This window comes from Typopeltis vanoorti, chromosome 21, assembly GCF_054136105.1.
Source record: "Typopeltis vanoorti isolate ZY-2024b chromosome 21, IOZ_Tvanoo_1.0, whole genome shotgun sequence".
NCBI lineage: Eukaryota > Metazoa > Arthropoda > Arachnida > Uropygi > Thelyphonidae > Typopeltis > Typopeltis vanoorti.
Genome location: NC_143569.1, coordinates 9,837,906 through 9,861,157, shown reverse-complemented (window position 1 = coordinate 9,861,157; position 23,252 = coordinate 9,837,906). Strand labels below are relative to the sequence as shown.

The 23,252-nt window shown below is 36.8% G+C and overlaps 1 protein-coding gene across 3 annotated transcripts in view; it reads left to right on the top strand.

Moving 5' to 3' along the window:
* Positions 1-23,252, top strand: part of LOC150094613 (diacylglycerol kinase theta-like) — a 570,433-nt gene that overhangs the window by 290,414 nt on the left and 256,767 nt on the right. The window lies entirely within an intron of this gene.

The window sequence follows — 23,252 nt, the reverse complement described above, 5'->3', positions numbered from 1 at the left end:
AAATAATAAAATAAAATACAAACTTATGAAAAAAGTGTGAATAATAATTGATGAAACCAGATACTAAGGCAAGTGATGTGAAGTCATTAGCTTCTATATACGAGTTTTCCAGTTGTGAAGTTGCTTCGTGTGCAAACTTTGTTTGCTTACACTTGGCATGTTTAACTTATCAGAGCATGAAGTTAAAACCAATATCATATTACATTCACTTCTTAGATTAAAAAGAAGCTAGTATTAATACATTTGTATATATAAATTGTCAGGGCTTTCTCATCATCTCATCAAAATGCAGGCAATATATAGTGACAAATAACTTGTCACTTCATATGAAGTGTCAAGTTACTTGAGTGTTAGAATTTTATGCTGTAACAACAATGGAATTAGTGCACTAGAAACAAATGAGTGCCAGCAAAGAGATATAAGTGGCATGTTGAGGAAAACATGGAATAGATATCAAATGGGTTTATCTCTAGATAGCATGACTGAGGAAGGTGTAGCATTCTAATAGATGGCCTTCATTTAGTGGATAAATGTAGGGTTAAGGCTGGATGTTTGAGAGAGAAATAGAGGTGTTGAGAAAGGAATTAGAATGTATGAAGTGTGGAATAAGAAATCTTAATAGTAAGATAGAGAGAGGGGAAACTCTCTCTATCTTACTGATAATACTGTATCTGATGCAAGAAAAACAAGAGTGGAAGTTAGAAAAAGTCACGAGAATGAGACAATAAGGTAGAAAATGTAAGTGAGATGAGATCTAGAGGATGAAAGAACAAGGAAGCGTTTGTGAATAACATGATGGCAAGACAATGGGAAAACCATGGAAAGAAAGAAACAAAATGAGAAGTAGAGAGAGAGAGAGAGAGAGAGAGAGAGAGAGAGAGAGAGCAGATACAAGGGAAAGCAGGATTAGAGGATGGAAGAAAAGTGGGAAACAAGAGGGATGGTGAGTGAGGAATTCCAGTAAAAGAAGAATGAATGGTATTGGGAGAAGTATAATGTATGGAGATTTGGTGAGTTGGGATGTGCAGAGTAGAAGGTTATCTGGGTATTTGCCTGGGAGACAGTGAAGAGTGAACAGCATACGAATGACATGATGCTTATGGTTGGTATAAATGATCTCAGAAGCAGTGTAAATCATGTATTCATGATCAATTTTAGGGAATTAATATGCAGTAGAAAAGTGCAGAGAAGTGCACTATTTCTATTTGATGATGATGATGCAGAGTTGAGGGGAAGAGCAGTGATGAAGAATGAAGCAAGAATATGCAGGGAGAGGTCTGTGGGTGCTTGAAATGCATTTGATGAGGTGAATGGTGTATGGAAGAGATAAAGTGCATCTGAATGTGGAAGGATGCCACCATTCGGAAAGATTGCTGTTCTCTAGTTGAACGAGTGTTTGGACAGGGAAACTGGAGTTGCTAGGGTCGAAGACCTCAAAGATTGTCTCAGAATGTGGCATGGGAGATTGAATAGTATATCAAGTATAACAAGTGAAGTGTGGAGAGAGCAATAATATCTATCATGCAGATATTTCAGTTTTGTGTATCACAAACCTTCTTCAGTGTAGAGTAAACAGTGGAAAATTCAAAAAAAAAAAAAAAAATTAAAATTAGGTGCTATAAACAATGACATCTCCATGTGCAGTTGTGAAGTTTCCAGGTTGCCAATTATCAGGATCCTAAAGAAGAAGGAAAAACAAAAAAAAATGACAAAGTTGCTAATAACATTTTTGAAAATTAAGTTTAGGTTGGTACAAAGCTCAAGCACTCACTTTGAAGATGTGTTTGAATTTGTAGAATGCTTTTATGTAGCAACTTTGCACCATTCCAGGGATCCTGTGAAGTGTGAATTTCTCGAACATTTATTCAAGTGAAATACACATCGTAGCGAAATACACATTTCAAGTGAAATACACATATATTATTTGCTTGTAAAAAAGACGGTTATTTTTTGTATGAAATCTCTCAAAATGAGTCTTTTTATCTATGTAGGTCTGATAATAATGATTCTTAGCTACTGTCAATATTTGGAAATATATATATTGTTGCAATAAAATATATTGCAAAATATTAATAGTGGCCAAGAATTATCATCAGACCTCCATAGAATTAAAAGTCTCATTTCAAGACATTCATGCAAAAAAGATCATTGAACAGTGCCTTAAACCCATTCACAGTTTCCACACTCATTACACCCTCAGACATGGCATTCTTCACCATCCACTCTTGATGCAAAGAACCTGATTTTTTGCTTACACCCTCCTTATACAGCTTCCAGGGATGGTCCCTTATTTTACCCTTGTCTGCTTAATGAAAAATCTCCATATTAATATAGTAACAACCCCTCACTAACTTATTTTTCTCAATCATATCACCTTTCATTCTTCTAACACTCCCTGCAATTTGCATTCCCTTAATGTCTTATATCTCACATACCAGAGACCTGACATCTACTTAGTGAATCTTCTCTGGACTCTTTCTCTAAAATATCATCATCCCCTTGAAAACCAGGTAACCAGATCTGCACATAGTAGTCCATATGCAGCCTGATCAAGGCCTTATACAAGAGAACAATAATATATTTACTTTTGCATGTCAAGGTCATTCTCATCATTGCCATAATCTGTTGTGATATTCTTAAAATTTTGGCAATATGATCTTTACACCTTTAAGTCTCCATTCATCACCACTTGCAGATCTCTCCTCTCTTTTAACTTCTTCAAAATTTCTCCATTAATTGTATACTCTGCATCCCATCCTTGCCTACCAGATTTTAGAACACTATGATTTACAACATTGAACAGTAGCTCATTCACTCGCCCATCTACACAGCATATATAGATCTTCCTGTATGGTCACAACATCTGCTCTACTCTGCTTAGTTCTTCCCATCTTTTCATCATCTGCAAACAGGTGCATATCTCCTGTTAGGCTTGTTGCAATAATATTTATATACACATTAAACGGTAATAGTCCTTTGAAAAATCCAAGTCTACCACTATTTATGCATCGCTCTTATCCACTGAATTTGTCACCTTGTTGCAGTACATCATCAGCTTGCTAAAACATCACTTTCCCTTAACAAGTCCATGCTGACTATCATAGAGAATAGTACTATTATAAACACAATTCTGAATCCTGGTCCTCACGAAGCTTTCTAATATTTTAATCACTCCAGACACACAGACCAGCCTATAATTTGTATTCTCACTCTTATCTTCCTCTTTGTGAGGTGGAACAATTTTACTTTCTTTCTACCTCTTTGGGAGGTAGAAAGAGAGTAGCAGACTTGCCTTGTAGCAGACTCATGTTAAGCAGGCATGCCAAGAATGCTGTTAACTCTCTGGAACATTGTTCAAGACATGTAGTGACATATATATATATATATACTTGATATACTTCCTGCTCACACATTATCAATCCGTCCTCCACCATACTCTCTAAACTTAAGCTACTTATGATGTTGCATTCATGAGGATGAAAAAAATATATATATATATATACTTGATATACTTCCTGCTCACACATTATCAATCCGTCCTCCACCATACTCTCTAAACTTAAGCTACTTATAATGTTGCATTCATGAGGATGAAAAACCCTGATATACTGCTCATTTAATAGCTCAACTATATCCTCTACAGCTTTTATCAGTTTTTCAATTGGAGTCTGCTAACATCATCCTCCCATAGTCATTCTTTCTTCTACTTGTTGTATATCAAAAGAACTCTCTAAGATTTTCTTGACTGGCCAATTTCTGTTTGTACTGCACTTTTCCTGTCTTTATCAACCAAGTCATCTTCCTGGCTTGTTGATTGTACTCCTCATGCAACTGATTATTACCTTTCATCTTATACTGCCTAAAGCCTTCTTTTTCTAGATTGTGCCTAATCTCTTCATTCATTTGTAATTATTTAGAACATGGGTTAATGGTTACCATTGTTTGCATTGTAGCAGAGCTGTTCCAAAACAAAGTAAATTCTTTTGGTGTACAGAACAGATTTTGGACAAAGCAAAAGAAAATATTGAAAAGAAAAAAAAAGTTACAATATTTTAATGAAGGTATTTATATATATTTATCTCTAGATTAAGATTCATGTTGATAGTGATAATGATAAGTACAGAAGTGAAGAATCTGTATGTGACTGATGGAATCTGTATGATTCCATCAGTCACATACATGTAACTGATGGAACATGCCACAGTGCATGACATATGACACAGTGCATGTTGACTGGCAATGGGAGAATAAAGGAGCAGCTTAAGACCACATAGCACATAGAAAAACAGAGAAAGAAAGAGAAGGAAGTGATTGAAAATTTAAAGTTATGGGATAATATTAGTTGAGATCTTCTTTAAAATTAAGGAATAGAATGGAAATTTTATTAGGAAGTACACAGAAATACAGTCTCTTAAGGACAATTGATATGCTGCTACTTTTCAAGTACCTCTTAAAGGAATTGTTTTTGTTTAATTGAGAAAGCAAAGTAACAAATTGTTTGCATTGTAGCAGAGCTGTTCCAAAACAAAGTAAATTCTTTTGGTGTGCAGAACAGATTTTGGACAAAGCAAAAGAAAATATTGAAAAAAAAAGAAGTTAAAGTTACAATAGTTTAATGAAGGTATTTATATATATTTATCTTTAGATTAAGATTCATGTTGATAGTGATAATGATAAGTACAGAAGTGAAGAACCTGTAAAAGAGAAGAAACTGTTTTTATATATGTTATATATGTGGCTCTGTTATGTTATGTAAGAAAAACTGTCATTTCTTCATACAACATGGAAGTAGTAAGTGTTTTTATTGATGAATATTTTCTATACTACTGGAACTAAGAAAACAACAACTTTATTTCAGTGCAAGGATAGACATGATTTACATGCTCAGGATAGTTGACCAAACTAAGAGTGAAATTTAACATAAAGTGGTTTGATGGATTACTGTGGTATTATTTCTTGGCTTGTGTTTTTCTCACTGTGAGTTTGCTAATTTTAGTTGAGCTCAACCATCTTTGTTTATTGCACAGTTTAATTTGAAAAAAATTGTGTGAGTGAAGTAATTATTATTAATTTACAGTTTAATGACTTGTGTGTATATGTTTACTAAATGATTTGTATATAATTACTGTAAATAATATTTGATTAATTAAATTATTTATTTTGAATACATGGAGTAATTTCTAACTTCAACTAGAATAATTAATATTATTATTATTATTATTATTACATCACACCTTCAGGGAGTCCAGACTCATTGAGGGAGGGCATCTACTCTACAACTCTTCATCTCACTACTCCACCAACTTTCATCATCTAACACCAATGCCATCTACTGCCGACTACCACCACTAGTACTTTCACAGACAATCACAAACATCCATTCCCACGGCGGGATTTGAACCCGCAGCCTTTTGGCTGGAGAGCAGATACGCTAATCACTCGGCCAACCAGGCTGGCATGATTTAGTTGTGTTGAGTTGGATACTTGAGGTCTGAAATCAGTAATAGCATTTCTAAGGATGAACCAGCATTTCAGCATTAAAACTAAATGCATACTAAAAAAATAAAAGAAAATATATTAAACATCATAAGTCTGCCTTGTATAAAATATAATTAACAACACCATCCAAAAAATCCTTTGGAATGATGCAAATCGTACTGCCTCTTCAAAGAATGTGTTGAGGCTCTTCTACATCATCCCAAATTAAACCTAAACAATGGACTATCTTATGCTCTTAGGCATCCCTGTGATTGTCAGTAATAGAAAAAAAAAAAAAAAATATAAACATAAATGGATGGAACATGTTGAAAGAATGAAAACAGAAAGATTACCAAAACAAGTTTTAAATTACAAACTATTAGGAAAAAGAAAACCAGGACATCCTCTGAAGAGATTCAGTGATGACATCTAAGGCTGGAACAGGCCACTCTAGGCCTAAATCCTTGAAAAGCGTGATGATGCCTCCCCACACCATGATCCCCAGCACTTCCATATCTTTCCCTATCAAGAACATTCTCATGATGGTAAGCAGTACTAGTTTCAAGTAGTACTGCTTACCATCAAGTAGATCAAGTGTCATCTAGATTCAGAGGAAAGACTAAAACAACTCTTATCTGTAAAGAGTATTATTATTAGTATTATTATTACGGGCAACTCCAGGGAGTCAACAGACTCATCGAGGGAGGCCATAACATCATGTCAAGAACAACTATTCAACATTCACACAGTATCTATCATACCTCGCCTTGAACTCATTCACAGTCATGACACCCACAACAGACTCTGGCAGCTTATTCCACTCATTCACCACTCTCCAAGTAAAAAAAAACATAACTCTAACACCCTTGCTAACCACATTCTTGCCAAGCTTCCATGTATGGCCCCTAGTCCTCCCACCACCAGTCCTATTCTCAAAAATATCTCCTGAATTAATCTTATAGAAATCCTTCAGTAATTTCAATGTCTCAATCATATCACCCCTTTTCTGCCTATCAACCAATTTCTGCAACCCACAAATCTTCAACCTGTTCTCATAAGATTCATTCCATAGACCTGCTATCATCTGGGTCACTCGTCTCTGGATCCTCTTCACCTCCTCCCCATCAAGAAGAAACCCTGGTGCCCATATCTGGGCACAGTAGTCTAGATGAGGTGATCAGCTCATCAAATCACTTGGTTGCTGAAAAATACTTTAACAAGCAGAGACAAGCAAGTCATTGCTCCTCTGTATCGAGCCTTGATAACACCTCATCTAGACTACTGTGCCCAGATAAGGGCACCACGGTTTCTTCTTGATGGGGAGGAGGTGAAGAGGATCCAGAGACGACAAGGCTCGATACAGAGGAGCAATGACTTGCTTGTCTCTGCTTGTTAAAGTATTTTTCAGCAACCAAGTGATTTGATGAGCTGATTTAGCCACTTTTGCAATGTGCCCCCTAAACTTCAACTCCCTATCCATTAACAATCCCAAATCCCTGGTCTCATCAATCTCCTGGAGTACGGTTCCACCAATGTGGAACCGTACTCCAGAATCGTACTCCAAATTAGTAGCAGATACTGCTACTAATTATAGCAGATACTAATCTTTTCACCGCAAAATGCTTGACCTTACACTTTGCCACATTAAACTGGCATCTATTTTCCTTAGCCCAGTCCTCCAAACTATCCAAATCAACTTGCAAAATTTTGATGTCCTGTGCACTCACTATTACTCTACCCAACTTTGCATCATCAGCAAACAAGTGAACACTTCCTCTCAGATCCTTTCCTATATCGTTAATGAACAAATTGAAAAGTAGTGATCCAAGAACAGAACCCTGCGGCACACCACTAGTCAGAGGCCATCTTTTGGACTCTACTCCTGAATAAACAACTCTCTGATATCTCTCCATTAGCCACCCTCCTATCCATCTCACCAACCCTATGTCCATCCCCATATGCTGTAGTTTACTGAATAGAATTCCATGTGGTATCCTGTCAAAGGCCTTAGCAAGGTCCAGTAGAATCACTGTAAACCCATTACTCTTATCCAGTTCAGCTGTGATCGTGTTATAAAACTTGAGCAAGTTAGTGAGGCATGATCTCCCCCATACAGTATCCCATTTTCATCTATCCAATCCTGTATTTTTCTCTTGACTAATTTCTCCAAGACCTTGACAATGATTCCTGATATGCTAATCGGTTGGTAATTTACAACAGCAGTTGAACCTCCTTTATGCAGTGGAACTATTTCCCTCCCTTTCTGCCCCTTTGGGACTAACCCAGACCCGAGACTCGAATTAAACAAAATGGTCAAGGGCACTGACAATTCTTTAGCCGCTTCCCGTATGACACGAGCTGGTATGCCATCCAATCCCACAGATGTATTGATATTGAGGTTTTGTAATAGACTATTCACCTCCACTTCATTCATCACAATTCCCGTATAATCTATTGGTTCATTCATTCTTGCAATGTCACCACCTGGATGATATACTCTTGCAAAGTGCTCGCTCAGTAATTCAACTATATCAACTGATTTGGTTACCTCCCTATCATCTGCATTCTTTAAAATCATTCTGCCATATACATTTTTTCTTTTACTTGCAACCATCGAAAAAACTATTTGGGATTCTCTTTAGCTTGCATGGCTAATGTTCTTTCATAATCCGTTTTTGCTTTTATTACCACACTCGTTACCCTTCTAGCCTGTGCTTTATACCGTTCATGTGCCTGCTGGTCACCTTTCTCCTTAAATTCCCTCCATAGTTGTTTCTTTTTTTGTAGCTCAAGCTTAATGGTGTTATTCATCCATTTAACCCCTACTTGATTTATTATTCGGACTCTAGGTATACAGTCAGCCATTGCCTCATGCAAACACTTCTTAACCGCCTCCCATGCACCATCAGCATCTAGTCCTTGCAGTTTTACATGCCATGGCACTGAACCAATCAATCTCCTAAGCTTGTTATACTTACCAGCTTGATAATTCCACATGTACCCTGTCTTAATTGTAAATTCCACACCTTTAGCCACCTCCCAAGTCAAGACCCTATGATCACTCTCACCAGTTGGTGACAACGTGGTCATATTCATTACAGCCAAATTCTCAGATGCAATTACTAGGTCAAGCACTCTCTGACCCCTAGTATTTTCCATTACATGCTGTTGCAGATAGTTATCCCTTAATAACTGCATAAAATCCAATTCCTTCCTCCCATGTGTCCTCTCCTCCTTTCAATCAATGTTACCATAGTTGAAATCTCCCATTATAATTACCCTCCTTCCCTCATTTCTTCTGTTTGCTTATGCATACTATCTCCACCATCTACTCCATCACCTGGTCTATAGCAGCACCCAACTTTATATTTTGTTCTGCTAGTTTCAGTCTCACTCCAAATAGCATCAAATGTGCTCTTTTCTCTATCCTGCAGTTCCACTTCTATTCTCCTTGGCTGTAGCTCATCAGCTATCATCAATAACACTCTTCTCCTCATTTTATACTCCCTGTCACTCCTGAACACTCCATACCCATCACATTCAATCCCACTAGCTATATCATTTTCTGTCAGCCATGTTTCACTAATGCCAATAACCTGTGGCCTGGAAGTGCCAACCAAGGCCAAAAATTCTTCCTTCTTGTTCCTAATACTTCTGGCATTAGTATATATGCATTGCAGAAGCCTATTTGTCCCATCCCTATTTTGATGCCTTATACTAACTATCCCATTCTGATTTGTTGTCTTTCGTACTCGTTCAGGCATGTTACACACATTCATGCACTCAACTGTCTTCCTAAAGTCTGCATATCTACTCCCCCCCCCCCTTTAATAACTCCAGTTTCCCTGATTCTGCACATCCACTTCCACTACATTCAACACCTTTTCAAGTCTCCATACACCAAATCCATTCAAATGTAAATCATCCATCTTATATAAATCCTTTTGCCCTTCGAACTCACTCCACACATCCACAAATTCCACACCACTCCTCCTGCATAATTCACTCATAATGTCATTAGCAATTATGGCCATCCTTCTATACTCTTCGCTGTCATACTGTACTGTGGCAACAGACTCACCATCCTAACTCTCTCACTCTTCTCTTTTGCTATCTCAAGCAATTCCTTCAGATCCTCTCTCATAGCCATTTTGTCTCCTTTCAAATCATTTGTACCTGCTACTACTATCAATTCTTTAACCCGCTGCTTTTGCAACGGGTGAAAGAATTGTTAGTGCATTGGTGTTTTGTCCAATTTTTATTGATACAACACCACTGAAAATGTGCTCTATGATGAACTGTCAATAAAGGGATGCAGACTACAGGCATTTGGACATATAGGCGTATGTGGCAGATATTTTACAGCAGTTTGTCGAGATATCTGCATACCTGTGCTTGAATGGAGCTTACTTGCAATCTGACCTGCCATGGTGCGTTGATTATGATTTGCTGATATAAACAAAATCAAAAATGTTCCATGGTAGAGTGAGGGCGACCTCTTAGCAAAAGTCTGGAACATTCCATTGGTTTGAAATGCTGCCCAGAGCCTAGATATAATGCTAAATGAGATTCCAAACTCTCTGGCAATATCATTAATTTTGCAGCCTTTTTCCTTTCCAATAATTCTTCCCCATGTGAAATTATCTACATGATGTATTTGAGACTTAGAAGACATCGAAGACAGCCTTTCCTTCATCATATTGTCATGTTGTATCCAAGAAAGCCTTTTGCCTTTTATCCTGTTGAGTGCTACTACATAATCCCCTTTGTGTGTGATTCGAAAATTGAACTTATACCCACTTTCCACTTGAAATTGTCAGTTATACAAATTGCCACAAGCTGATCCATCCATCTGAATTTGCAATTGTAATATTCAGAAACAGTGTTTGCCCTTAGGCTTTGAACACCAGTGTATTTACACATTAGTAAATAGGAATAATCTCAAGTTCTTTTCTGATATTTTATTTTTTAATATGGTTCTGCCATTGATGTCATCTTTTCATTTGTCTAATTTTCATCAGAACTCTCGTATCTGAGATCTTCAGTCAACTATTTTGTTTCTAATCCATCTCTCAGATCCATAAGTTAAAATTGGTTAGAAGATCGTCTTATATTCTACTAGTTTAGTAGAATGTAAGTTCATATAAATTTATTTAACTGCCTCCCATCATACAAGCTTTGCATATTGTGTTGTCCATTTCTATGTTTACTTTGCTATTTTAACTAAAAACTATGTGCAGATTGTTTTATAGGGACCCTACTAAGAGTGCAGTTGATGTTTCCTGTTCTACTGTTTATTTTCAGTTTTCATCTTTCTGTTGCTGATTTTCAACCATAATTTTCAAACCGGTTATTAAATTTGGCAAAAGACTCGACAACTTCTTGCAGATTTATGAAAGGTCATAATGTTAGCTGCATGGAATTGGCTAGAGCTGTGCCTAATATTTGTTCTGTATGAATATCAGGCTCAATATCTCTTTCCTTAATGTGGTCAATGTAGAATATCAGTATCAGTAGAAATGGCATATAGCCTTCACATTACATCTAATTAAACATCACAGAATCTTCTTATATATCATTCAAATCTAGCTACAGATCTGTTGCATGAGTATAAGTTAATGTATTGATCAATAGAAGATTTCATTCATGTATATTCTTAATGTTTTGAACCTTTTTCCATGTTACATTTCAGCACTTTCTGGACAAATGTCTGCTAAGAGCATGTGTCTAACTTTGGGTTTAGTTTGTAGGTTTGGAGGTATACGATAACTTCCTCCATGGTTACAGATTCTCTTATTCCTCATACTACCACTTTATTGTGATTATTGTCATCCAAGAACTTAGTGCATGATAGTCAGCCTCTGTCTGCAGAGCTCTTCATCCATCTTTCTGGCTTTTGTAAAATTGATCTTATGGCTTTTGAGGATAGCAGTGGTCACTGCCATTCATTACTTCATAGCTTGCAGAATGACTGGAGAAACTCTTTTCTTATAGTGGTTGGTTTCTCCATTCATTATGTGTTGGTTCTTTACCTCATTTTTCTTCTTGTTTACTGCAGACCCATCATGTATTAAATCTGGAATGAACACTTAAATTGTCTTTGAGTATTTCATTCAGGATTTAAATGAAGTGCAAAGAAATCTCCTAAAAAGAATTACTTCATCATCATCATCATCTTCCTTATACCCTCTTTTTACCTTGTGGTGGGTCGTAGCTTCGAGGCGACAGAGTCGAGATGGAGTCGTTCAGCGGCGGTAATATGGTCAAAATAGCGGGCTTGTCCAAGCATAGTCATCCATGCGACGGGACAAACAGCGTACGCCAAAACTTCGTATAGCTCCAGCCATACCCATCTGCCAGACAGATTCTTGGACATAAGGTAAAGAAGTGATCCATGATTGAAATCTCCAAGAAGTCAAGGCAAGTAACAACAGCTCGATGAATAGGGTGATGACTGAAAGAAACCTACAAGAAGACACGATGAAAAGTATCTCCTAATGAATTCATCTGGTTGGTAACGTAAGACTTTATTTCTAATTGTATTGTGTAATTCTTAGGCCAGAGTGAGCTACAGTGTAAAATTTCCTTGGATCGGACTTGTTAAGACAGATTATAGGACTTTAGTACCTCTAACTATTCCTCTAACAAGGATCGGTGTAGTTATAGAAGTGTAGTGTTACAAGAATTGTCATTAGTTTAAGGTTAGTTTGAATTCGACGCATTGTATGTGCATTAATTGAGGAAGAAGTAAGGCATTCATCTACATATTTGTGTTAAGTAATCGGGTTAAGGACAGTTTGGATTTGTTAATATCACCTAATGAGAGATACCTATTGTGAACTAGATCTTGTTTGTTATTTGCATAATTAATTTTAGGGACCTTCATTTATCTTAGTTTTGGATTAACATGTATTGTATTTTAGAATGAATAAATTTCTTTGTTTCTTAACCCAAAATATGTGTATGATCTTCCAAGCCAATGCACCACCTGCTAAAAATATCGAACCTGTATAAGTAACAACGCGGGAAACGGTTACGACTGCTGTTTAGAAATAATAGTGAGAGCTTGTTTAACTTTGATAACTTTTTTGGAATCATGATAATCTGGGTCAAATCCCTGACAAGAAGTTCTCTCTTGTATAGGAATCAAAATGGCGCAGCTAAACAAATAAATTTTCTTGATTCCGAAAAGGACTTGTCCCCAGAATTTATAGATCAGGGAGAATTCTCCTTGTTTGAAGACTTTTGCACACGATTTAAGATTGAAGGAGAGGCCACGAAAGATTACAACAAAGGCACAGCAGACAAGGGATATAGTTATGGGTTAAATAAGACAAGGTTTATCTTTGAAAGAGTTTTTAAGAGTTAGTCAATATAGAAATATAGAGTTTAACACTATATGTAAAAAAATAACAACATTAAATATAAAACAGATAAATATAACACATGTTCTTTGGCTGTTTTCTGGGTCACCTACTAGTCGGATTGAAGATGTATAGTCTGGGATTCAGTCAGTTTTCAATGTTTGGGGTAGCCACTGATCTTTCAAATTCAAATTGTATAAGGTTATGCTATTTGGTCTGGACAAATGCCTGATTGAAGTCTAGCCTTTCCTACTGGGGATTTCCCATTAGAGGTTAATTGTGCAATTGCAAATTCTAATTCTAAGGGAAAGGGATAAAATTACTAAGTGCAATTTAAAAGAAGGTAAATGAAAGTATAAGAGAGGATATGAATATTTTAGATCTAAATAACTAATAGGTACTTAACCTCTATAACACCAGATTGAAGTCTGAAATGATACATCTTCACATGAAAATGAGATATCAATTGTGTTTTCTATACTAAGTCTCAATCTAGATCTCAATCAAAAAGCAAACACAGATTCATGAGATCTTAGAGGTCAAGAAGCAATTAACCATACTGAGGTTGAATCAGTGCAGATTTCATGTCTTTTTCCTATACAAGTGGTATAGAAAATGGCATATCTCCATATTATCAAAACACAGAAAGTTTTTTCACTTTGTTACAAAGTAAAGTATACTTGATTTCAAAGTACATTAAAACTTTCTACTGCAAAGTGGAGTTAGTAGGATAAATCAAGTAGGAGTTAAATAGATAAACAGCATCATTAACCATGAATTGGAGAAAAAATGCTGTAGAGTGCATATAAGGAGGAATATGATTACAAGTTCCTGAATAATACAATGCACAGGTGAGATAAGTGACCAGCATGGTTATTATATAATCCCAAAGAGCTATTTGAAATAATGATTATGGAAGGATAATGAATGCATAGGAAGATTACAGTGGCAGAAAAAAAAAAAAAACTAAATTACTGAATAATTACTTTTAATGATATATCTTTCAGATAGACATAATGGTGATTCAAATATAGTTCCATTGCACAATGCCTTCAAGACATAAGCAGGAAATTATAAATCAGCAGTTTCTTAGAGGTAGTGGTTATGTTATTGGAAAAATTAGCTCAGGACAGAATTCAGGAATAGGTTGATTGTAATATTATATTCTATGGATGGGTAGCATGATATCGTGGAAAGTCAGTGCTTTCCGTAGCAGCTTATTCACTTTTTGTGTGAAAAAACTCGCCTTTAAAAAGTGAGTTTTAGCAGTGAGTTTTTGTTCTAATGGCTTTGGAAGAAAGTGGAGAAATGATAGCTAGTTCAGCAGAACATTGTCCATGAATGTACCTGTAGGATGAACATAAGTAGAAACTAAATCTCTATGAGAGAGTAGTTGGAGTAGATAATAACAGAAATAGAAGTAGCCAGGTACAGCATTTTTCAGCTGGATAGAAAGGGAAAGTGTGGTGGTGGAGTACTGCTTATGATAAGTGATGATTTATGTCCTCTAAGAGTGGAGACTTTGGAAGGCTGTGACACTAATGATTTTGAAAGCATGTGGTGTGAGGTGGAGGTGGGCAAGACAGGGTATTTAGTGGGGTGTTGCTACAGACCAAGGAGCACAGGGGTGGGGACCAGGAGATGTTGAGACAGTTGAGCATGGCAAGTGCAAGAAGCATGATTGTTATGGGAGATTTTAACTACAGCAGTATAAACTGGGGAGAGGAAGATGCATGTAGCAATAAGGGAATGGAATTTCTAGAATTCTTGAGGGACAAATATCTTAGGCAACATGTAATAGAGGGAACAAGAGGTTCAAGAGTTTTGGATTTAGTCATAGCATCAGAAGAGCTGATAATAAGTGAGATGACATCTCTCCCACCAGTTGGAGAGAGTGACCATGTGATTTTGACTTGGAAGATGAATAGACATGCAGGAGTATCAAAGAGACGGGAATATATGTGGAATTATAAGGCAAGTGATTACAATGGTCTTAGACATCAACTTGGGGAAGTTTCATGGAGGGAGGAATTGGAAGGCTGGGATATCATTCGTGCTTGGGAAATTCTGAAGAAATATTTGTTAGAAGTAATAGTAAGCTGTATTCCACAAATGAAGAAGAGGACACATCCCTAAACAACCCCTGCTCCCCACCCTTTGTGCTGTTTGGTTTGTAGCAACACCTCACTAAATATCCTGTCTTAGCCACTTCTACCTCATACCATATACGTTTAAAACCATTAGTGTCACTGCCTTCCAAAGCTTCCATTCTTAGAGGACATAAGTCATCACTTTTCACAAGCAGTACTTCACTATCACATTTTCCTTTCCTATCCTGCTGAAAAATACTGTATCCTGTTACTTCAATTCCTGTTATTATATCATCTTCCTTCAACCACATCTCAGAGATCCCAATAATCTTTGGCCAGGCTGATGCCATCAGCTCCACCAATTCATTTCCTTTATTTCAGATACTCCTGGCATTAGTATGCATAAATCATAAAAATGTCACTGCTTCTATACCTATCATTATCTCCTCCAGACCCACTGGACTCAGTGTTACCTGATGTCATACCCCTTCCCCCAAGCACCCATCCCCACAAGAGGCCACCCCTGCTACCATCCGCCCGGGGAATTCTAGTTTCCCTGCATTGACACACCGACTTGTTCAGAAAACAGCAATTTCTCCAGATGTCTTCGCCCTTCCTCATTCAAATGCAAGTGGTCTCTTGCATATAGTTCCCTTCTGTCCTCAAATGCCCTCAAAGCATCTACATATTCCAATCCTCTCTTCTGACACATTCTGTCTATCATGCTATTCAGTATTACTGCTCTTCTGCTCAGCTCGTCACTATCATACCTGGACAACACATATACAATATTTCCTCTCAACATTTTCTTTTATGCAACCTCAAGCAAGAATCTCAGATCTCTTGCCACCCAATTTACATTGCCTTTCAAGTTATTCGTGCCCACCCCTCTTAATTGCCATAGAAATTACTTTCTATCGTCCCTCCAGGCAAACATTCCTCTGGCATCCTATCTTGCACACCATGGATCATGATGTCTCCATACATCACCTCTTATCACCCTGTTCCTTGACTGCTTACTTGCATCCCTCTCTCTCTCTCTCTCTCTCTCTCTCTCTCTCTCTCTTTCTCTCCTCTAATCCTTTCTCTCTCTGTTCCCCTACTTATCTGCTGTTCTGGAATCACTCTATCCCTGGTTCCAGCACTCCCTCACATTCTTCTCATTTCCTCTCTCTGAATGTTTCCATTCTCCCCTCTTCTATTATTCCTCTCTCTCTCTCTCTCTCATTCCTGCTCTTCTACTGCTCCTATTCTCTCCTCTTCTACCATTCCTGTACCTCTCTCTCTCTCACTCACTCCTACTCTGATTTGCCTTGTATTCATCTCTTCTTCAAAAACAGAGAATATACTTCATTTACTAAATTTTCAAAGAATCTTGTAAAATCTTTGAGCATTGTTCGCTTGAAAGAAAATTTTTTTTTTATATTGTAGGCAAGAGCTCAAAAACCTTGAACTACTGTGAGACAAAATTGTTTTGTATTCGATATCATCTACAAATTCACAGAATTCTTTAAGTTGGGTGGTTCTAACTGTGTATACATGAAAATATTTGTATATTTTAATTACTGTCACTTCATTATCCACAGATATCTGCAGTAGTCTGAACACAATTATTTGCTATATGTGCCAAGCAACCAATGCCTAGAACAAGATGAGACAAACTTCCTTCAATTTTTCTGAATACATTTTTTTCTCCCCTCCTATTTATTCCTCCAAAATTGGTGTTGCTATTATTGGTGCAGTAACATATCACCATTTTATCAAGACAGTATTTCTTGACTTTTCAAAAAGAAAATCACACAAGGTGTCTGAAGTTTCTCCTGGTATATCTTCAAAATGTAGGAGTTTTATCTGAATCCCATGATTTAAAGTAAAGTACCGAACCACTATAGGGACTAGTTTTATGTCTTTATGATTTAAACTATCGATTGTTACAGTTACGTAACTAACAGTTTTAAAAGCATCCAATATTTGATTGAAAATTAATGGCGGTATCATATTTATAATTATCACTTCAGTTTTTGTGCGAGTGGCTGAAAATTTTGGTTTGAATAACTTTTCATTAACTTAGGTGCACAGTCCGAAGTCTTGAAACTGATTTCATGCATTGCAGAATGATAAGCAGTTACAGCTGCTTTAGAAGCACATTTAAGGTCATCATCAGTAGTGTCTGTTGATTTAAAATTATTATTATTATTACATTCTCCATCGAGTCGACAGACTCATTGTGGGAGGACAATTCAACTGACAACATATTTATCATATAGAATCTTAAAATTCTTAACACTCCTTGAATTAACAACATATTCCAGTAATGCATTCCATTCACTGACAATTCTCACATGGAGAATTGTCAGTGAATGGAACACATTACATGAAAAAAAGTTTTACATGAAAAAATCTGCTACTCACACCCCTCCTCATCACACTCTTACACAAATTCCAGGAATGACCTCTGGTTCTTCCCCTCTCACCATCTACTCATTTTATAATCCTCTCTGGATTAATCTGATAAAATCTTCTCACTAACTTAAATGTCTCTATCATATCACCTCTCTTCCTCCTATCCACCAAGCTCTGCAATCCACATTTCTTCAACCTCTCTCTCCATAGCCAGCATTTCAAACTCCTGATACTGTCTTAGTTACTCATCTCTGGACCCTCTCCAATGTCTCCACATCACATAGAAAACCAGGTGACCAGATCTGAGCACAATAATCTAAGCACAATTCTCCATGTAAAAAATATGCTACTCACACCCCTCTTCACCACACTCTTACACAAATTCCAGGAATGTGGTCTGACCAGTGCCTTATGCAGTGCACAACCACTTTATCCTTACATGTTAGAGTACTTCTTATCATAGCAGCACTACAATGTGCAGCATTTGCAACACTAGCAGTATGCCCTCTAAACTTCAGTCTACTGTGAACCATCACTCCAAATCTCTAATCTCATCCACTTCCTGCAGTATGGCACCATCAGTATAGTACACAGCCTTATATTTCTGCACTCCAAAATGCAACACCTTGCACTTATTAATATTAAAACTACATCCCCACTCTTTTATCCAAGTAAAAGTCTATTCAGATCTTTCTGAAGGGATTCAGCAGTGCTACTTATAATTCTTCCCAACTTTGCATCATTAGCAAATAACTGAAGATCACAGTCAGTCCACATGATATATTGTTTACAAACAAGTTAAACAGCAAGAGCCCAAGAACAGAACTTTGGGCATGCCACTGGTTACCCTCCTTTTTTGAGACACTGCTTCATCATACACAACCTGCTGGTATAGTTTAGAGAGCCAATCTCTGATCCATCTAACCAATATGCTATCTATTCCCAGTCTCTGCACCAACTTATCATGTGGTAATCTATCAAATGCTTTTGCAAAGTCTAAGAATATCACTGTATATGATTCTCCCTTATCTAACACACTTGTCACCTTATCATAAAATGCAAGTAAATTACTAAAACAGGACCTACCCTTTACAGATCCATGCTGACCATCATAAAGAATGCTATGTCCACTAACCCAATTCTGTATTCTATTCCTGACCAGTCTCTCCAACACCTTGACCACAACCACAGTTGTGCAGACTGGCCCATAGTTGGAGACTTCTGTCTTAGAACCATGCTTGTAGAGTGGTACTATTTTGCCTTCTTTTCACTCCTTAGGAACCCTACCCACTGCAAGATGTTCATTAAATAACCAGGTCAGGAACATAGCCAAATATGGTGCACATTCCTTAACACGTTCGCTGCCACGCTCCTCAGGCATAGTTTGTTCCCGCACGCCAAGCGCTTTCACGTCTTCAAGGTCATTACGAGTAATCTCGTAGCTGGCTTATGAGATAGAATTTTGTTTCATAGGCCAAGTATGAGTAATCTCATATCACTTCCACCTATATATTACCTGTGCTGACGACGGTTTTTATTGCGTCTAGTCTAGTTTTAGTTTCTAGTCTCTAAGAACCTTCAATTTTGCCATGGCCAGTAAAAGAAAACTTACTGATATAGAATTAGAAGCTTATGCTAATATGAGCGATGATGAATTTCATGAAATATTTGGTTCCAATTCTGAAGATGATCCTACAGAACTCTAGCAGTGACTCAGATGATGAAGAAACTTTTGAAGATGAGGTTAGCATCCAGCCAAATACATCAACATCTGCTTATTGGGAAAATTCAGAACAAGAGCCCCCACAATTTGACTTTGTTGAAACTGCAGGTTTTAAAATTGACACTGGAAATTTGAGTATCAAAAGGTTAGTTGAACTTTTCTGAAGATTTTCACACAATTTTAGTAGAACAAACCAATTTATATGCTTTACAAAATATTGAGCAAAGCTGAGCACAGATCAAAAAAGTCAAAGAATTTCAAACTGGAAAGCAAAGGACATACCTGAAATGAAATTATTTCTTGAACTTTTACTTCATATGGGTATTTGTAATTTACCGTCTGTTGAGCATTATTGAAGTACAAATCAACTTTACAATTTGCCATTTTGGCACTCTAAAATGAGCCGAAATCGGTTTCAAATTTTATTGCGTCATTTGCATTTCGCAGATAATCCCAAGCAGCTTGATAAATTGTCCTAGATCATTTTAATAGTGTAATGTGAAATAGCTACACACCAGACAGAAACTTATGTATTGATGAATCAATGGTGTTGTGGCACGGTAGACTGGCTTTTCGACAATACATAAAAAACAAAAAACATAAATATGTCATGAAATTCTATGAACTATGCGAATCGAATGGATTGGTGATAAAAATAAAAATTTATACAGGAAAATCTGAATCCTCTTTAGCGAAAATGGGTCACGCACATAATATTGTATTCCACTTGATGGAAGAATATTTAGACAGGGGTTATGTATTGCATATGGATAATTTTTATAATTCTGTAGCTCTGACGGAATCGCTTACTGACAGAAAAACGTACATGTGTGGAATGCTGAGAAATAATAGGAAAAACAATCCACCAGATATTATTCAGAAGAAACTAAAGAAAGGGGAATTTGTCTGGCAAAGAAGAGGTCCTGTTGTAGCCAGCAAATGAAAGGATAAGAGGGAAGTTCTTTCCATTTCAAATATGCACAAATTTGAAATGGTTGAAGTGCAAAATCGGAATGGTAAATTTCAATTAAAACCAAATATTGTTAGGGATTATAATTTGGGTATGTCAGGCACCGATCTTTCTGATCAAATGCTTTCTTACTATTCCACCTTATGAAACACAATTAGATGGCCAAAGAAATTGGCAATACGCATTCTTGAGGTATACATTCAAAATGTGCATAAATTTTATAACATGATTACTGGAAATGCAATGACTGCATTTAAAATTTAGAGATCAATTTATGTCAGTTTTTGTTGGAATGGATAAGCTTACAGCATCAGAGAATATCAGGAGGAATCGGGATTTTCATTATTTGGAAATTTTACCTCCAACAGAAAAAAAGAATCGTCTGACAAAGCCATGCCGTGTGTGTACACGAAACAAATGACGACGTGAAACACGTTATTATTGTCCTGTTTGCCAAGAAAAACCCCATTGTGCTTGGAAAATTGTTTTAAAATGTAGCATTCTTAATTTGAATAAACTGTTTTTTTATTTTATTGATTGGTTTTTATTTTTATTGATTTTATTAGTTTTAAATTGATTTACAAATTATGTGTTATACTACGGATTAACTTGTGCTTGGCATAGGAGGTTGGTAATCGTAGTTATATTCGTAGTTGACTTCTGAGGCACATATATAATATACTATATTTTAGTTGAAATTATCCAAGGGTCCAAATTAAGGTAATTATATTAAGGGTTAATTCGTGTTTGGCATAGGAGATCGGTAAATCGACATACGAGTATACTTGTAGTTGGCTTGTGAAGCTCATATACGAACTACGAGTATGCTCGTAGTTGGCAGCAAACGTGTTAAGCATACATGGTGATATGTCATCCATTATTCACATCTAATCCAACCAACATCTGATACACATCTGTTTCTCTCACTTCCAATTCTCCTAATACTTGCCTCTCTTCTATATATTCCATCACATCATTTGCACCAGTATGATATATACCTGATAAAGTGCTCGTTCCATAATTCCACTATATCCTTTGTGGCTATTTATATGCTGACATGACTATCCACCAGTGTTAATATGCTATAATTATTCTTCTTCTTGCTTGTTATGTAGTGGAAAAATTTCCTTGAGTTAACCTTGGCCTGACCAGCCAATCTCCTTTCATACTGTACCTTTTCTTTCTTTACCATGCTTGTTACCTTTCTAGCATGCACTTTATACTCTACATGAGTCTGATCACCACCACCAACTGTCTTGTACCTCTTTCATAACATTTTCTTTTCCAGCACAGCCTACTTAATTTCACTGCTCATCCATTTCACTCCTACTCTATTTACTTGCTTAACCCTTGGTATGCAATCATACATTGACTTTGTCAGATACTGCTTTCTGAATTTCCATGCATTGTCAACATATTTTCCACTCAGCTCATCTACCCAACATACTGATGCTAAGTGACTACTTAGCTTACCATAATATCACCTGCTTTATACTTCCACATGTATCCATTTTTGGCAGTGACCTTTTCATGTTTTCTCACTCCCCAAACAAGTACCTCACGATCACTCTCACCAACCAGTGGCAGTGTCAACACTTCATTAATAACTACATCTTGTGAAGTTATCACCAAATCCAAAACTTTAAAGCATCTAAAGCATCTAGTTGCTTCAATAACATGCTGCTTAAGATACTTATCTCTCAGAAATTCCACAAACTCGCTCTCCTCGTTCCCATACACTATCTCCTCCTTTCAGTCTATATTTCTGTAATTAAAGTCTCCCATCAAGATCACCTTCTTTTTTAGATGCCCAACTAATTTGCCTAAACATTTCATATTCAGTATTCTTTGCATTCCCTGAACAGCATCCTATCAGATATAAAATGTTTATTTCAACTTCAAACCACACAGATTCAAAATCCTTGCATGCACTCTCAACTTCCACACTTTGCAGACACAATTCCTCTGCAATCATTAACAGCACTCCTCCTCCTCTTTTCACTTTACTATCCTTCCAGCAGTTGTTAAATTCAGCTGGGGGCCCTCTGGGGCCTGGCCCCGGAACTTTTTTATGCAGCAGGCCAGGACCCTGAACATTTTTCTGTTTTGCGACTTTTCTCCCTTTAAGGTAATCACGCCTACATTATTGTGTTATTATTCAACAGTTGTTTACAGTTTCGAATGTGTATATAAAGTCAATATCAACAGTCGCCTAATTACAAATGCATGATGAAAGGGATGGGAAGGTTTGGAGCTTCCTGTAATGAGTTATCTTGCAGCGATTGACAAGCATTTTGACAGACTTGTAGTGATATTTTGTCTTTTTTGGTTGGCAACACTGTCAGCAACAGTCAGTAACTAACAATAGAACAACGAATTAACAGTTGCTTATCAGAATTCATGATTGTGATAATCACAAAGAAAATTGTGTAATATTTTTGTGTTTATGTAGGCCTACTACTTCAGCTATGGATAAGTACATTGGTACCTTCTTTAAATGGTAAAATAGCTCGGATTTTTTTTTTTTTATGTTGGGCCCATATACGAGAAGTTGGCTGGTCAACCTATAGTACTTTAGTACTGTATATGGGTAGTGGGATGGGAAAGGAGAAACTTGTTGACATTTGATTTAAAAGCCTGTATATTGTATTCTTTGGGAAATTCATAAGGGGCAAGGCTGTTCCACAGTATAGCAGTAGCAGGGATGAAGGAGGAGGAAAAGAAACTTGTTCTGTGGGTTTCGAGGTGTACTGTGAAAGGATGTTGGGCAGTGGCTGTACGTGTTCCAATGGGCTTAGTACAGAGTGGGGGAATTATTGATGCTGTTTCAGATGAACATTTTCCATGGAAATATTTATAGAATATTCAAATTGCAGAGATTAAACTTTTATGTGAAAGTGGGGGAAGTGAGTTGGTAAGAGATGGAGCATTTATCAGTCTAATTGCTCTCCTCTCTATATTGAGTCAAGCATTTTGAAGGAGCTTTTAGGAGCCCACTCCAAATGTGAAAACAGTATTCAATAGCTGGGCAGATTTGTGATTTGTATAAGGTTAACAGCTGTTTTGAGGTGAAGTAACGTCTTAAGCAAAAGAGAAAGCCTAGTTTTTTGGAAGCTATGGATGCAATGGTTGTGATGTGTTTATGCCAGGAGAGGCCTGATGTCAAGGTAATTCCGAATGGGAATTTGAGTGTTATCAAAAATAATACTGGGGGAAAATGGATC